We start from the raw sequence: 16,997 nt of genomic DNA on the forward strand, positions 1-16,997 counted from the left end.
ATTGATTCTTAAGTGAAGTTTGATAAGGTGGATTGGAATGTGAATTGAATTGGCAAAGTGTAATAACTGAAACAGGAACCTATTTCTATTATATAAAGTAGTATAAATACAGCAAATTTAGCATTAAGACTTTGATTTCCTGGGAAAAAAGTTAAGCTTGCAGGATGATTAAGAAATCATAACATTTGAAAAAAAAAAAAAAAAGAAATCATAACATTTGACCACAAGACACTTATTCAGACAAAAATGTAAAATCATTTCCATTCAAAGGTAATGGTACCAAACTGAATTTTCAGAACACTGAAAGATAGTTAATACATACAAGTACAGTCAATACTGTGCCTTCGTGGCATCCTAAGTCCCTTACTTTATGGCAGTTATCACACTAAATTATAGCTAATTACAGTTCTATCTTCACCATATTTCTTGGAGAGAGAGTCAATCATCTTTATATCCTAAATATAGGAACAAATGAACAGTTGGATGAAAAAAGGAATAAATGAGATCCTTTCACAGTGGTCTCCACTTTTATAGATAAAGGACTGAGAATAGTTTCTGAGGCCAACTTACTGTAAAGATTGAACACAGAGAGAAAGAAAAAAAATAACTCTAATGGGACTTCCTGATTTGAACCAACTGAACCCTCAGGGCTAAATATGGTATTACTTTATAGAATGTTGTCATTCATTCTATCATTCTATTCAATCCTACTCCTAGAAATAAAAGAACTTAAGAATTTAAAATTATTATTTGATAAAAACATTAGATAGGGGATGCCTGGGTGGCTCAGTGGTTGAGCGTCTGCCTTTGGCTCAGGTCATGATCCTGGGGTCCTGGAATCATGTCTTGAATCAGGCTCCTAGTAGGGCCTGCTTCTCCCTCTGCCTATGTTTCTGCCTCTCTGTGTCTCATGAATCTTAAAAACAAATTAGATAGCTTAACAAAAAAAAAGTATTCTCTTTTGCATAATTGCATTTTGAAATGTTCAAAAAGGAACCAACTGGTGACAGGTGGCAAAGAAAAAAAAAAATGGTAGACTATCTAAGAAATTCTCCCTGGCTCCAATATTAGCAAAACTTAAGTAAGAGAAAGAAGAATACATTTTCCAAGACCTCTAATCACAATATTTTCTTTCTTGTCTGGAAGATCATTCTAGAAAAATCAAATTATAGATATAAGTGCTTTGCTTCATTTTCCTTTTTAAAAATGGTCATGGGGGATCCCTGGGTGGCGCAGCAGTTTGGCGCCTGCCTTTGGCCCAGGGCGCGATTCTGGAGACCCGGGATCGAATCCCACATCGGGCTCCCGGTGCATGGAGCCTGCTTCTCCCTCTGCCTGTGTCTCTGCCTCTTTCTCTCTCTCTCTCTCTCTCTCTGTGACTATCATAAATAAATAAAAAATTTTAAAAAAAAGGTCATGATGAAAAAGGAAAGCTAAGTGAAGACAATGACATTCCCTGTAGAGTAGAAGCCCTACAAAGAAAAACTGAGATTAAGAATAAGGTGGTATGGGGATCCCTGGGTGGCGCAGCGGTTTGGCGCCTGCCTTTGGCCCAGGGCGCGATCCTGGAGACCCGGGATCGAGTCCCACATCGGGCTCCCGGTGCATGGAGCCTGCTTCTCCCTGTGTCTCTGCCTCTCTCTCTCTCTGTGACTATCATAAATAAATAAATTAAAAAAAAAAAAAAAAAAGAATAAGGTGGTATGTCACATCTTCACTCTGTTAAGATGTTCAGTTAAACTAGATTTAAGAGCTAGGAATCAGTATTGAGGCAGAAGGATAATGTTAAAAGTTGTTTGTTCCCCCAAAATTAATTAATTAATTAATTAATTATTCATGAGAGACACAGAAAGACAGACAGACAGACACACACACACACACACACACACTCAGAGGCAGACACACAGGCAGAGGGAGAAGCAGGCTCCATGAAGAGAGCCTGATGAAGGACTCAATCCCAGCACCCCGGGATCACGCCCTGGCATCTATGCTCTATTTGGCTGCCCAGTATTTGAATGTCTTTTCCACATTTATTAATTGCCTCACCTCATGAGTCTTGGTGGGAGATAAATCTTATCTCTATATAAAAATTGAAACAGGGATGCCTGAGTAGCTCAGCAGTTGAGCATTTGCCTTTGTCCCAGGTCGTGATCCTGGGGTCCTAGGATTGAGTTCTGCATCAGGCTCCCCACAGAGCCTGTGTCTCTGCCTCTCTCTGTGTCTCTCATTAATAAATAAAATCTTAAAAAAAAAACCCTGAAATTAACAAATACTTGTCCCTGCTTCATTATCCCCTTCAGTATAATTATTAATAATTTTTAAAAGTAGGCTCTGTGCCCAACATGGGTCTTAAACTCATGACCCCTAAGGTCAAGTCTCACACTGCACTAAGCAAGCTAGGTGTGCCATTAATAATAATTATTAATAGATGATTACTTCATTAATTAAAAAAATTCATGGCTATATGCTGGTCAAATTTTCCTGATATGTATTCCTTTTTGATTTATTACTCATTTTTGAAAGAGAGGAGTTGTTTATATGTCAAATATTTACAAGAGGTTCATACTGGGGAAGCCCCAGGGTCACATTATAGCTTGGTAGCAATTCTCTTTAGGTTGTATAGGAGAACTGGTTGTTTTTTTGTTTTTTTTTTTTTAAGATTTATTTATTTATTCATGAGACACAGACTGAGAGAGAGAGAGGTAGAGACACAGGCAGAGGGAGAAGCAGGCTCCTTGCAGGGAGCCCGATGCAGGACTCGATCCTGGATCCCAGGATCTGACCTGAGCCAAAGGCAGGCGCCCAACCACGAGTCATCCGAGTGTCCCGAGAACTGGGTTTTCTACCTTCATTTCTCAACAACTAACCAAGATGATTGCTGACTCTTTCCTTCAACCCACTTCACAACAGACAGCACTGTACAAAAATGGCTTATACACACTGTGTTCAGTCTCTTCCCTCCCTGCTTCATGATATTTCACGTCAAATCCCATCTAGGGAGTACTGGCACTTGGCTATGTACTGTTCTTGTTACAGACAAGAAACTGTTGGTTTTGCCCTTGAGCTTGCCAATTCTGTGGAAACCTGTGTTCTTCCGTAATGTACCCACACTGGAGGTCCTGTCACCTTTACTTGACCTTCACTGCACTTGATCATCCTCAATGTGTCTTCTCATTTCTATTTGCTCTTCATTGCACTTGATGCTCTTCCTCTGTGTCTTCTTGTTTGGGCCTGCAGATTTCTCCAAGTGTCAAACACAGGATCTTTGTCTCCACTGCTTGTTATGGTTATTGTTTTTAGATGATTACAAGATGAAGAGAAAATGGCTATCTTTTCAGCATTTAAAAACTGAACTCCTCTCTTTTGAGGAAGACGTGGTGGCAGCTACAGCAGAGCTCTGGGCACCCCACTCCTGCTCCTGAGTCCCCACTGGTCGCTCTCCCAGGAACAAGTTGGTCAGGAAGCTGTGCGCAGTCAGCCATGGCTTTTAAAGACACAGGAAGGCACCCATGGAACCAGAGGTGGCTATTCACAGAATTAGAATTACTCTAATCAGCTGCAACATAAAATCTCTGGAGAAGGTATGGGCCAACTTGGTCAGAGGCACAAAGGATACAAATCTCAAAGTGAAAGGACCAGTTCGGATGCCCCCAGGACTCTAAGAATCCATGTAAGAAAAACTTGTGGGGAAGGCTCTAAGATTTGGGATTATTTTTAGATGAGAATCCATGAGTGACTCACTGATTTGCACAATCCTTCTGAGACTATCAAACAGATTACTTCCATCAGTATTGAGCCAGGGGTTGAAGTCACCATTGTACATGCCTGCATCAATCTTTTTAAATAAATTATCAGTTGTTAAAAAAAAAAACAAAAAACCTTGAAATCCAGAGATCTTTTTTCCCCCAATTTTAAGTAAAATTTAACTAAAGTACAACATATTATGGAAAATGTGCAAATTATGATTGAACAGCTCTTGAAATTTTACAGAACGAACACAGATTAAGAAATAGAAAATGACCCACCATCTTATGTCTCCCTCTAGTCATAACGTGTCTTCTGACAGTAAGAGTAACTTTGAACTTAATGAAAATGGAATCATAGCCTACCCCTGATAATCTGCTTTACTTTCTATTTCTATGAACTTGCCTATCCTATCTAAGCACAAATAGAATCATATAACATTTGTCCTTTTGTATTTGGCTTATTTCCCTTAGCATAATGTTTTCAGTTGAAATCGAAGTTTGAGTAGGTATCAGAATTTCATTCCTTTTTAAAGCTGAATAATATTCCATTGTATGTATACACCACCTGTTTATCTACTCATCCATCAATGGATGTTTGGGTTGTTTCCACCTTTTGGCTATTGCAAATAATGCTGTTATGAACAAATACAAATGTACAAATAATCTGTACACCAATCTTACAAATAATTGAAAGTCCTTCCTTTCAATCCTTCTGGATATATACCTAGAAATGGAATTGCTAGGTTATGTGGTAATTCTATGTTTAACTTTTTGATGAACTATTAAAAGTGACTGCATCATTTTATGTTCGCACCATTCATGCATGGAGGTTCTAATTTCTCTTACATCCTCGCCAACATCTGTAATTTTCTTTAAAGATTTTTTTAAAAATATTTTATTTATTTATTTGAGAGAGAGAACTGAAGGGGGGCTTGGGAGGAGCAGAGGGAGAGGGACAAATAGACTCCACGTGGAGTCCAATGTGGGGCTCAATTCCATGGCCTTGAGATCATGTCTTGAGCCAAAATCAAGAGTTGGATGCTTAACTGACTAAGCCACCCAGGTGACCCTCCTTTTCTTTCTCTGAAACATAGCCATCCTAATGAATGTGACGGGGTATCTTCTGGTTTCAGTATGCATTTCATGCAAATGATACTGAACATTTCATTTTAATGGTTTTTAATTCCTGCATATCATATTTTGACACCATAAAAAAAAAAAAAAAACCCTCCCAGAAAACAATTTCCTGGCTGGAGAGAGACTGCCCCTCCAGGTCTCGCCAATTCTTACAGACAGCAAAGGACCCAGCTCAAAGTATGTCTTTGATATACATACTAAGCAACCCAGGGCCTAAACTCCTCTATCTAGTCCCTATACCCCAAAAGACAGTATTCCTCTGACTTAATCATCCTGGGATCAGGCGTCAGGCAAGTGCAACCATCTGGAAGCCCATATACTACTAAAATAAGTTAAACTAGCCAATCCTAAACTGTTCACCCTGCCCTGTCTTGCCTTTCATTTGGAAACCCCCAATAAAGACTCTGGCCTAACCCCTCCCCTTGCTCCTATCTTCTGTCCCTAACCACCTTGGTAGCTTTTCCACATAGCCCTGCATGGGATGCCATGACTTCTATCTGTAGGACCTGTAAATATAATAAACTTTGTTTTCCTAAGCCTCTTCTCAAACTCTTCTTATGGACACATCTGACTGACATCTCATAAAAAAATATAAGCCAAGCATCTTTTCATATGTTTATTGGCCATTTGTGTTAATCTTCTTTGGAGAAATACTAAGGCCTTTGTCCATTTTGTGTTTAACTTTTTGAGGAACTGCCAGTCTGTTTTCCAAAGTTATTGTACCATTTTATATTCCCACCAGCATTGTATAAGGATACTAATGTATCCACATACTTGGAAAAACATTACTAAATATTTTTTTGTTTTCATTATGGTAAAATATATTACAAAATTTCCCATTTTAACCATTTAAATTTTAAAAAATTTTAATTCTGGGGTAGTTAACACACAGTATATTAGTTTCAGGTATACAATATAGTGATTCACCAGTTCCATACCATTTTAACCATTTTAAAGTATATAGTTCAATGGCATTAAGTGCATTCACACTGTCGTGCAGCTATCTCCACAATCCATTTCAAGAATTTTTTTATCATCCCTTACTGAAACTCTGTATCTATTAAATAATAATATCTATTAAGGGCAGCCCCGGTGGCTCAGCGGTTTAGCGCCGCCTGCAGCCCAGGGCCTAATCCTGGAAACCCAGGATCGAGTCCCACATCGGGCTCCCGGCATGGAGCCTGCTTCTCCCTCTGCCTGTGTCTCTGCCTCTCTCTCTCTCTCTCTTTCTGTGTCTCTCATGAGTAAAAAAAATAAATACATAAATAAAAATAAAATAAAAATCATATTTAAAAAAAATATCTATTAAATAATAGATAATCCCTTCATTCCTCCAGTCCCTGATAGCTACTGTTCTACTTTAGTTTCTATTATTTGACTATTCTAAGTACCCCGTGTAAGTAGAATCATACAATATTTGTCCTTTTGTTATCTGGCTATTTCACTTAGCCCACTTAGCATAATGTCTGCCTTCAAGATGGCAGCATGTATCAAAATTCAGTCCATTTTAAGGAATTTCATTCCACTGTATGTATATAGTACATTTTATTTATCCATCCATCCATCCATTTTTTCTATTTTATTTATTTGTCCATCTGTTGTTGTTCAGACCTTTTGGCTATTTTGAAAATGCTGCTCTGAACGCTGGCATACAAATAGGAGTATCTGCTTTCATATATTTTGAAGAACTACCGTACTGTTTTTCATATATTTTTATTATAGGCATCTTAGTGGATGTGAAGTAGTATCTAATTGTGTTTTTGATTTGCATCTCCCTAATGATTAATGATATTAAGCATCTTTTCATGTGTTTATTAGCTACCTCTGTATCTTTCTTTTTAAGATTTATTTATTTGAGAGAGAGAGAGGAAGAGAGAGTGGGGGAGGGACAGAGGGAGAGAATCTTCAAGCAGATTCCCCCCTGAGCATGGAACCCAACTCAGGGCTCAATCTCACGACCTACAAGATCATGTCTTGAGCTGAAACCAAGAGTAGGATGCTTAACCAATCGAGTCACCCAGGTGCCCCTATTTCTATATCTTCTTTAGAGAAGTGTCCACTCTTTGCCCATTTTTTTTTTAAATTTTTATTTATTTATGATAGTCACAGAGAGAGAGAGAGGCGCAGAGACACAGGCAGAGGGAGAAGCAGGCTCCATGCACTGGGAGCCCGATGTGGGATTCGATCCCGGGTCTCCAGGATCGCGCCCTGGGCCAAAGGCAGGCGCCAAACCGCTGCGCCACCCAGGGATCCCCTCTTTGCCCATTTTTAAATTGGATGATGTGAAATCTCATTATAGAGTCATAGAATTCTTTATATATTCTAGACTCTAGCATCTGGATATTCTATGTGTTGTCTTTTTACTTTCTTGATGGCATTATTTACAGCACAAAGGTTTTTAACTTCAATGCAGTCCAATAACTACAAAACTAATGTCACATATAAAGCTATAAATATTTATTCCTATGTTTCTTCTACAAGTTTTACAGTTTTAGCTCTTACATTTAGGTCTATAATTCATTTTGAGTTAATTTCTGTGTACAATATTACGGGATCCAATTTCAGTCTTTGCGTGTCGACATCCAGTTGTCCTAGTACCATTTGTTGGAAAGACTATTCTTTTCCCATTGAATTGTCTTGGCATGCTTTTTTTTTTTTTTAAGATTTTATTTATTTATTTATTTATTCATAAGAGGCACAGAGAGAAGCAGAGACATAGGCAGAGGGAGAAGCAGGCTCCCTGTGGGGGGCCCAATGTGGGACTCAATCCCAGACCCCAGAATCATGACCTGAGCCCAAGGCAGATGCTCAACCACTGAGCCACCCAGGCACCCCATCTTGGCAATCTTTTTGAAAAACGATTAACCATAAATGGTAGGGTTTATTTATGTCATCTTATACCTTTTTTTTTTTTTTAAGATTTTATTTATTTATTCATGAGAGACACACAGAGAGAGGCAGAGACACAGGCAGAGGGAGAAGCATGCTCCATGCAGGGAGCCCGACAGAACTCAATCCCGGGACTCCAGGATCAGGCCCTGGGCTTGAGGCGGTGCTAAATCGCTGAGCCACCCAGGCTGTCCATCTTATACCTTTTTAATACATTATCTTTCTGCTTAAATCAGCCTGAGTTGGTTCCTGTTGCTTGAAACTAAGAACTTCATATTGGGAATGAGAAACTGTAATATAAAGTTAAGAGGTAGGATCGTCAGAGAGTACTAGTAGGGACCCCACAAGACCAAACAGGGAATGTGAAACTTTTTGTAGCAACTTCAGTCGTTTTAGGTTAAACACTATCAAATATTGTAACTTAGGACACTGATCATGTCCCTATGGAGGTTATATGTAACACTGGGGAAAGTTAAAGTCCAGATGTTGGTATTTGTTGATGAATTTTTTTAGTCTTCGGTAAATCCTGCCATCAATAAATATTTGAAAGTAAAAACAGCTCTGTTAAGGCCAAATTGAAACTGAAGGTACAATAATTTGGACATTTTCTGGATTGAAAAAGTCAAATTCTGTATATCAAGTTAAAGTAAGTGTATGTAGAGGGAGTGAAGACTTGGAAAAAAAAAAAAAAGCAAAAGCCTAATGTAGGCCTTTCTAAATATTGTTAAGAATTCTCCACCAAACAAAAAGATAAGTCTGGGGGCAAAGACTAAATTTTGAGTTTTGCCTTTTCAATCCGAGGCTATTTTTATTTTATTTTATTTTATTTTATTTTTTTTTTAAATTTTTATTTATTTATGATAGTCACACACAGAGAGAGAGAGAGAGAGAGAGGCAGAGACACAGGCAGAGGGAGAAGCAGGCTCCATGCACCGGGAGCCCGACGTGGGATTCGATCCCAGGTCTCCAGGATCGCGCCCTGGGCCAAAGGCAGGCGCTAAACCGCTGCGCCACCCAGGGATCCCCCGAGGCTATTTTTAAAAAAACTTTCTCAGAGCCAAGGGCATGGGCAGAGATAGAAGACTACTGCTAAGAGACAAGAATTTCTACCATCAAAGAAACTAGATAAGCACAATGGCTGTGGTCCCTGGGATGACTAGAAGCAGAGACTGGAAGTCAACCAATCTATTTTATTTCTGTTTCACTGGCTCAACTCCAATCATATGTGATGCCTCAAACAAACCAGGTGTTCTCCTGCCTCAAAGCCTGTGCACAGACTATTCCCTCTACCTTGTATAGGCTTGCCCCCAAATATCTGGATGGAAATTCCCTTACCACCTTGATGTCTTTGCTCAGATGCATCTTCTTTTAATAAGTACTGCTCAGATTACTCTGCATAATTGTAACCTGTTCCGTCACCCATTCAACTATCTCGATCCCCCTAACCTTACATTATTTTTCCCAAAGAAATTATCATCTAATAATTTATAATTTACTTATTTGCTATAATTATTGCTTATTTTCTAGGTAAAAAGGATTTTTGTCAGTTTTGTTTCCTGGTGTCTCAAAAAAATTATGTTAATTCAATCAATGAAATGTGGTATACTAAGCTAAATTTCATATTTTGAGAAGAAAAAAAAATAGTGGGAGAATGAAATCATATGGTAAATGGTAGCATAGATATAACTGTATGGGGATCCCTGGGTGGCGCAGCGGTTTGGCGCCTGCCTTTGGCCCAGGGCGCGATCCTGGAGACCCGGGATCGAATCCCACGTCGGGCTCCCGGTGCATGGAGCCTGCTTCTCCCTCTGCCTGTGTCTCTGCCTCTCTCTCTCTCTGTGACTATCATAAATAAATTAAAAAAATTAAAAAAAAAAAAGATATAACTGCATGTATATCAACTTCTTTTTTTTTTTTTTAATTTTTATTTATTTATGATAGTCACAGAGAGAGAGAGAGGCACAGAGACACAGGCAGAGGGAGAAGCAGGCTCCATGCACCGGGAGCCCGACGTGGGATTCGATCCCGGGTCTCCAGGATCGCGCCCTGGGCCAAAGGCAGGCGCCAAACCGCTGCGCCACCCAGGGATCCCTGTATATCAACTTCTATTTCTACAATGAAGGCTTAAAAAAGTTATTTTATATTTTTAGACTATCCCACAAAACCATCCAAATTTACCAAAGATTGAACATAATAAACTCCTAAATGTAAGAAAAACAAATCGTTCCTCATTAGAGATAAATTCAACTTATACTCTTCTATTCCTATAGCCCAATCAGAAAATATTATTGCTTTGCTGAATTTGGGAAGTTTAATGTCTTCCTCTCAATTGTTTGTGCAACAAGTATTTCTTGGTTAGGAGAGATACTATCCTAGGTATTCATCACACTGTGGTAACGTTTACCAGGTCCTTGTGCCCAAGGTATTTATATTCATGTTCCTTAAAAACATCACTTCTAAGAAAGTGGTAAATATTTGTGCTGCTCACCAATATATCCAGCCCTCCTTTCCTCTGGCACATGAGAGGCACACTTCCCTATCTCTTGAAGTTAGCCAGGACCACTTGATGTCAGTCATGGCTTTTATTAGCAAAACATTGAGGAATCATGTATGACATTTCTAAGAGGAAGCATTTAAGACTTTGTGCACGATTCTCCATTCCCCCTCTCTCTTCCTCTGAACATGTTGATATAGAGGTGCCAAAGATCAAAGAAGCCTGAATGTTGAGACAACACATGGGACATGCCCGAGAGTAGCCTAGATTCCAGAAAATATTTAAAAAGTGACAAATTTATTTTGGCTAAGTCCCCTGAAGTCTGGATGGGAGAATATACAAACTACTTTCCACTGTAATATCTAAGTCAGAAAAAATACTGACATCTGCCAGACATCCTTTTTAATCCAGAATAAACTACATTTTGTGGTTGCCTGAAACTGACCAGAGGTTCTCAAACTAGTTTTGAGACCCTTTCAGGGATTTCATAAAGTGAACACTAATTTTCTCTTTAGTGTAATAGTAGAGCTTTCCAGAGGCTACCTGACATGTGATATTGCAAAAGAATGAATACAAAACAGGTATGAGAGCCCATGTATCAAGTTAGACAATGAAGACATTGCAAAAATGTAAAATACTCTAATGCTTTTTGTTATAGAGTAGTTCTTTTTCATAAAACTAGGTTATATTATAATTTGTATATAATGAGTTTATTATTATTATTTTTTAAAGATTTATTTATTTATTCATTCAGAGAGAGAGAGAGGTAGAGACACAGGCAGAGGGAGAAGTGGGCTCCATGCAGGAAGCCCAATGCGGAACTCGATCCTGGGTCTCCAGGATCATGCCCTAGGGTGCAGGCGGCGCTAAACCTCTGCGCCACCGGGGCTGCCCGAGTTTATTATTTTTAAGTGTATTTTAAATATTTAGATTTTTTCAGTTTTCGTTTCTAATAAGATAAACATTGAGATGGATACACAGATATAGCATGTAAACAAAAGCTCTTTTGAGTCTGATCATTTTTAATAGTTTTGGTCCTGGGGATCCCTGGGTGGCGCAGCGGTTTAGCGCCTGCCTTTGTCCCAGAGCGCGATCCTGGAGACCCGGGATCGATTCCCACGTCAGGCTCCCGGTGCATGGAGCCTGCTTCTCCCTCTGCCTGTGTCTCTGCCTCTCTCTCTCACTGTGTGCCTATCATAAATAAATAAAAATTAAAAAAAAAAAATAGTTTTGGTCCTGACCCCCAAAAATTTAAGAATTGCTTGACTAGACTATGCTTCCATTACTGAAAAGTTACTATTTTTCATATTTGTCACTCATCCTTTTCCTTCTCCATGAATTACTTTCCAGATAATACCAGAAGCTTCATAATAAATATCAATATATGTCATCAAGTTTCTGATCAAAAGTACTTTAAGTTGTAAGAATTTTGAGTTTGTATCTCTTTGAACCTAATCAGGAAAAATTATTATAGTAGAAAATACTTTTAGGGAATAGTAATCTCAGGACGGTACTGAAGATAAATTCTACAAAGTAATAATTGGTTATGAGGTCACTGGCCACTGAATTTTAGTTAATGGTGACTTGTGTTTCCATGCAGCAGTAACAATATTGCACTTATAATTGTATATTTTATAACTTAAGAACTTAATTTAGATTATCTATAATGGTTTGAATTGTTCAAATAATTTAATTCAAAGTAAATCATTCACTCAACAATGAAGACATTTATTTGATGAGCAAAGCCCTATGTTTAGCTTTATAGATATCAACAAAGATGTAAAGCAGTCATCTCTTAAATCAAATTACCAGAAAATCCATTCTAGTCCACACCAAATGCCAGCCAGGACAGAAAATAAACTTGCTGCACTGATGGCTAGTCATTTATTTCTAGCAATGCAAATTCTCAGAAATTAAGCTCAAGTAGTTCTGTGTTTTCAGAAGGGCTCTTTTGCTGCTTCACTTAATTTTTTGATGACTTAAAAAGAAGTATGGTACATATTTACATAAAACTTATCAGAATTAGTGAGGTCTGAGTGGGTCAGTGGTTGAGCATCTACCTTCAGCTCTGGGTGTGATTTCGGAGGCTTGGGACCGAGTCCCATGTCAGGGTCCCCTCAGAGAGCCTGCTTTTCCTCTGCCTGTGTCTCTGCCCCTCTCTCTTTGTCTCTCATGAATAAATAAAATCTTAAAAAAAAATGAGAATTCAAATTCTGATAGTTACATCATATCATTATATATATATTTTTTTCTCCTACCTACCACCTCTTGCATTCTGGAAATGGTATTGTAACAGATGCTGACACAAGACAGCACTAACTGGGAGACGAAGGAGAGAGGATCGAAAGGAAAAGAAAAAAAATGAAAAACTAATGATAACAATTAAGTTATATGCGGTAAATTTTTTCAAAATTCTGTTTTCTGTCTCTCCTCATTCTAATCCATATGGCTATGAGCAAGTGACTGCCTTGCTGTCCATCTGTCATGCCCAGTCTGAAAACTCAAACGTGGTACACAAGGCCATCTGAACTTTTCCTTCAACCTTACCATACAGCTTCCTCTCCTACAACTTTCTGTCCAATTGCGTCTCCAAACAACAATCTGTCATGTCCAACACAGCTTCATGTTCTCCTACCTTTCTACTAACTGTTCCCTCTGACTGAAATTCCTCTTCCAAACTTTGTCTTGGCTGGTGAACCTCTATTTAAGTCTTAAAACTCAGCTAAAATATCAGCACCACTGCAAAGTCCTAAATTGAATTAAACTTTCTAACCTCTGGGGCACCTGGGTGGTGCATTTGGTTAAATGTCGGACTCTTGGCTTCTGCTCAGGTCATGATCTCAGGGTCGTGAGTTCATGTCCACATTGTCCATGCTGGATGATAATTTCTAATATTCCAGAGCATTGGGTTGCCCTTTTTTGGGGAGTGGGGCAAAAGGAAAGGGAGAGAGAGAGAGAGAATCCCAAGCAGACTCCATGCCCAGTGTGGAGCCCACATGGGGCTCAATCACATGACCCTGAGATCATGACCTGAGCTGAAATCAAGAGTTGGATGCTCAACTGACTGAGCCATTCAGGCATCCCCTTGGTGACTCTTTTTTGTAGCCTCAATCACATTACTTTTGGAATTATTTTTTCCCCTGCTTCTCCCCCCAGTGACATTATCTTAATAGCAAAAGTCTTTATGTCATTTATCTTTAAGCACATCTTACATGGTACCTCGCAGGTACTAAATAAACTACTGAATGGAAAATTAGAGAAACAGCACACAATTATCTCAATAGATTCAGAAAAAGCACTCAACAAAATTCAACCTTCTTCATTATAAACACTCAGCAAAGTGGAAGTAACTTCATTAACATGATAGAGAGCACTTATGAAAACCCAACACCTAACATCATACTTAATGGTGAAAAACTAAGATTCCCGTTAAGATCAGGAATAAGACAAGGATGCCTACTTTTGCACTGATGTTCAATTGCACTAGAAGTCTTAGCCAGAGAAATTATACAAGAAAAAGAAAGTAAAGGCATCCAATTTGGAAAAGAAATTATTTCTATTTGCAGATGACGTAATTCTACAGGTAGAAAATCCCAAGAATCCATACATACATAAAATAGCTACTATAATTAATAAATTCAGCAATGTTGCAGGGTAAAAACAATGTTGCAGGGTGTGAAAATGAGTGTATTTAGATGAAAAAAAAAAGGAAATTAAGAATCCAAACCCATTTACAATAACATCTTCACAGAAAAACCACCTAGGAATAAATTTAAAGGGAGTAAAAGATGTCTACAGTAAAAACAACCAAACACTGAAGAAAGACATTAAAGAAGACACAATTACGTGAAAAAACATTTAAGGGACACCTGGGTGGCTCAGTGGTTGAGTGTCTGCCTTTGGCTCGGGTCCTGATCTCGGGTCCTGGGATCAAGTCCCACATCGGGCTCCCTGCAGGGAGACTGCTTCTCCCTCTGCCTGTGTCTCTGCCTCTCTCTGTGTCTCTCATGAATAAATGAATAAAATATTTTTTAAAAACATTTAATGTTCATAGATTAGAAGACTTAATATTCTTAAGATGGCACTATTCTCCAAAGTGATCTGCAAATTTAATGTAATCTCTATCAAAATCCCAATGGCTTTGTGTGTGTGCATGCACGGGAACATGTGTGTAAATGGAAGAGTTAATCATCATATTCATATGAAATTGCAAGGGACCCTGAAAAGCTAAAACAATACTGAAAAAGAATAACAAAGCTCAAGAACTCAAACAGATCTCAAAACTCATTCCAAAGTTACAACAATCCAACATTGGTACTGGCACAAGGACAACCATATAGCCAACAGAATGAAATTGTGGCTCAAGAAATAAACCCAAACATCTATGGACAACTGATTTTTCACAAGAGTACCAAAACCATTCAATGGAGAAAAGAATAAGCTCTCCAACAAATAGTGCTAACTAGATATGCAAAAACATGAAATTGGAACCCTACTTCATTAATGAAAATTAGCTCATAATGGATAAAAGGTCTAAATATAAGAATTAAAATTATAAAACTAGGGCAGCCCCGGGTGGCTCAGTGGTTCAGTGCCACCTTCAGTCCAAGGCATGATCCTGGAGACCCGGGATCAAGTCCCACGTCGGGCTCCCTGCGTGGAGCCTGCTTCTCCCTCTGCCTGTGTGTCTCTGCCTCTCTCTCTCTGTCTCTCATGAATAAATAAATAAAATATTTTTTTAAAAAATTATAAAACTATCATAATGGGGCACCTGGGTGGCTCAGTTAAGCGTCTGACTTTGGCTCAGGTCATAATTTCGGGGTTATGGGATTGAGCTCTTGTTGGGCTCCGCAACCGGGGGGGAGTCTGCTTCCCCTCTCCTTCTGCCCTTCCCGCCTGCTCATGCACACACATTCTCTCTCTGAAATGAATAAATAAATCTTATAAAATAAACTATCATAAGAAAACACAGGTAAATCTTCATTACTTCAGATATGCAATGGATTATTAGATTTGACCTCCAAAGCATAAGCATCAAATGAAGAAACAAATTGGACACATACAAATTAAAACCTTTGTCCATCAAAAGATGTTATCAAGAGAATGAAAAGATAATCTATGGAATGGGAAAAATATTTGCAATCATACATCTCATAAAGGCTTGGTACATAGAATATATAAAGAACTCTTAGAACTCAACAAAATAACAACCTAATTAAAAAATGGTGGGTAGTGGATTTGAGTAGACATTTCTCCAAAGATATACAAATGGAAAACAAGTGCATGAAGAAATGTTCAAATTCATTTGAACATTAAAGAAATGCAAATCAAAAAACCACAATGAGATAATACTTTACATTTGCTAGGATGACTAGAACTTTTTTGTTTTGAAAGGAAAATAACAAGTACTGGTGAGGAGGTGAAGAAATCAGAACGTCTGCACGTCGCTGATGGGAATGTAAAATGGTATAACCACTATGTAAAAGAGTTTGGCAGTTCTCAAAAAGTTAAACATAGAATTGCCATATGAAAATTACCAGGAATTCTGTTTCTAGGTATATCCAAGAGAAATGAAAACATGTATCCACACAGAAACCTGTACATTCATGTTCATAATAACCAAAAGATGGAAACAATCCACATGTCCATCACAGGGCAACTGGATAAACAAAGTGTAGTATAACTGAACCAAATATTATTAGGCCTTTAAAAAGACACATGGTTAGTAATTAAGTACATATACATTTTAACACAATGAGACATCACTGTTCACCAATAAAAAGACACTAAAATTTTAAAAGATTGATTCTAATAAATACTGAAAGTGCACAGCAACTGAAATTGTCACATACCCAATGGTGAGACAGTAAACTGGTATAGTCACTTTGGAAAACTCTTTGGCATTATCTCCTAAATTTTGACATACAAATGCCCTATGACTTATCACTTTTACTCTGTGAAGAAAAAGATGAACTCAGCAGGCCTAGGTTGTTCAAATGCTGTGTGTTCCGACGAAAGGCTTGTTTTCAGTACTGGCTTGTGGTTGGGATCTGAGTTCTGAGTATTTTGTCTATAAGAATGTTTCTGCATGTCTGAGGCTTTGGGCCAAGTCCTACCAGTATGAACAGATAGCTTATGTGAATAATTTATTTATGGTGAACACCTGTTTTTTTCTCTGGGGGTTCTGGAGCCTGAGAAACTGTGAAGTTAGTCATGCAGGCATGATAGGCCTGGAACTGACCTCCAACAAAAACCCTGATACAAAAGCTCAGGTGAGCTCCCTGGCTGGCAACAATTCAGATACATTGTCACATATGGCGCTGGGTGAATGAAGCATACCATATGTGACTCTACCACTTGAGGACAGCACCTGGTTTCCTCCAGAGTTACCTCTACATGTCTTTTCCCCTTGCTGATTTTACTTTATATCCTTTTGCTGTAATCAACTGTAACTGTGAATATAAGAATTATGGATTACTTTGAGTAGTAACAGTAGCAACTCCTAACATAACTCTCAGAAATATTCTCAACAAAAATACATACTCATTTTCACTGAAAGACATTGACAAGGATATTGTTTATCAACATTAAAACATCCCTAAAACTACAAACAACCAAATGTCCAAATAGTTGTATAATCAAAGTATAATATAACAAAAATGAACTACTGTGAAATGCAACAACATGAATCTCACAAATATTAAATGAAAGAAACCAGATAAAAACAAATA

At 38.3% G+C, this 16,997-nt stretch overlaps 1 protein-coding gene and 1 pseudogene across 2 annotated transcripts in view; one reads left to right on the forward strand and one right to left on the reverse strand.

Moving 5' to 3' along the window:
* The window catches only part of TPST1 (tyrosylprotein sulfotransferase 1), a 141,561-nt gene that overhangs the window by 19,960 nt on the left and 104,604 nt on the right, over positions 1 to 16,997 (reverse strand). The window lies entirely within an intron of this gene.
* LOC140639131 (small ribosomal subunit protein uS10-like) lies at positions 3,481 to 4,465 on the forward strand (annotated as a pseudogene).

The sequence above is a fragment of the Canis lupus genome, chromosome 8, assembly GCF_048164855.1.
Source record: "Canis lupus baileyi chromosome 8, mCanLup2.hap1, whole genome shotgun sequence".
Taxonomy (NCBI): Eukaryota; Metazoa; Chordata; class Mammalia; order Carnivora; family Canidae; genus Canis; species Canis lupus.